The following is a 355-nucleotide window of genomic DNA, read 5'->3' on the forward strand; positions in this document are numbered from 1 at the left end:
ATAAATAAATAAATAATATTTTATCGTATTTATCAACAACAATAATGATGTTGATGAGAATAATAACAACAGCATGCAGCAGCGGCGGCAGAGGTAGCAGCAGCAGCAACAGCAACAACAGCAAGAATAATAATAATAAATGGTATTTATATTTTCACTATTGTTACTTAGATAAAAATATGGCAGACCACAAAAGTATTAAGGCCTTGATGTTGATTATTATTATTGCCCAGACCATTGTTTAAAAACCTGCATTATTTAAACCTAAATAATCATATATTTATGTGCATAGGACCTTCTTGACATCCACCAATGTCTTGAAGCACACCTTTAGACACACAATCATTCCACGCCC

The 355-nt window shown here is 32.7% G+C and overlaps 1 protein-coding gene across 1 annotated transcript in view; it reads right to left on the bottom strand.

Annotated features, from left to right (window-relative positions):
* The window catches only part of LOC117117231 (mixed lineage kinase domain-like protein), an 11083-nt gene that overhangs the window by 7047 nt on the left and 3681 nt on the right, over window positions 1-355 (bottom strand). The window lies entirely within an intron of this gene.

The sequence above is a fragment of the Anneissia japonica genome, unplaced genomic scaffold (assembly GCF_011630105.1).
Source record: "Anneissia japonica isolate Jap-2015-1 unplaced genomic scaffold, ASM1163010v1 scaffold287835_len3118868_cov185, whole genome shotgun sequence".
Classification (NCBI taxonomy): domain Eukaryota; kingdom Metazoa; phylum Echinodermata; class Crinoidea; order Comatulida; family Comatulidae; genus Anneissia; species Anneissia japonica.